We start from the raw sequence: 469 nt of genomic DNA, 5'->3' as shown, positions 1-469 counted from the left end.
CCCGCTGGCCTTTGCTGGGTGGTTTTAAAACAATAGCGACGGGTTAATCAGCCGGGTGAGCTTCTCCCTCACCCCCCAACCCCCCATTGGACCTTTTCTACTTGTATCTTTTTAATGTTATGCAGGATCACATTTCATTTGTCCTCTCGTGGTTTGTGTAAACACCTATTTAGGTGTCGTAACCACCTCGTCAATGCTGTGATCATGTACTCTGTGTTCTTCCGCTCGAGTCTGTGCTGCCCGATGATTTGGAGCTGCTCACGCCTGTCTGTGTGGCCAGCAGCTCGAGGGAGGGGATTCTCCCCCTCTACTCTGCTCTCGTAAGGTCCCACCTGCAGTGCTGTGTCCAGTTCTGGAGCCCCCAGCACAAGAGAGACCTGGAGCAGTTAGAATGAGTCCAGAGGAGGCCACGAGGATGATGCGAGGGCTGGAGCAGCTCTGCTGTGAGGACAGGCTGAGAGAGTTGGGG

The sequence above is a fragment of the Antrostomus carolinensis genome, unplaced genomic scaffold, assembly GCF_000700745.2.
Source record: "Antrostomus carolinensis isolate BGI_N321 unplaced genomic scaffold, ASM70074v2 scaffold49316, whole genome shotgun sequence".
Classification (NCBI taxonomy): domain Eukaryota; kingdom Metazoa; phylum Chordata; class Aves; order Caprimulgiformes; family Caprimulgidae; genus Antrostomus; species Antrostomus carolinensis.
The sequence above is the reverse complement of the archived record's forward strand: the minus strand, read 5'-3'. Positions refer to the sequence as shown.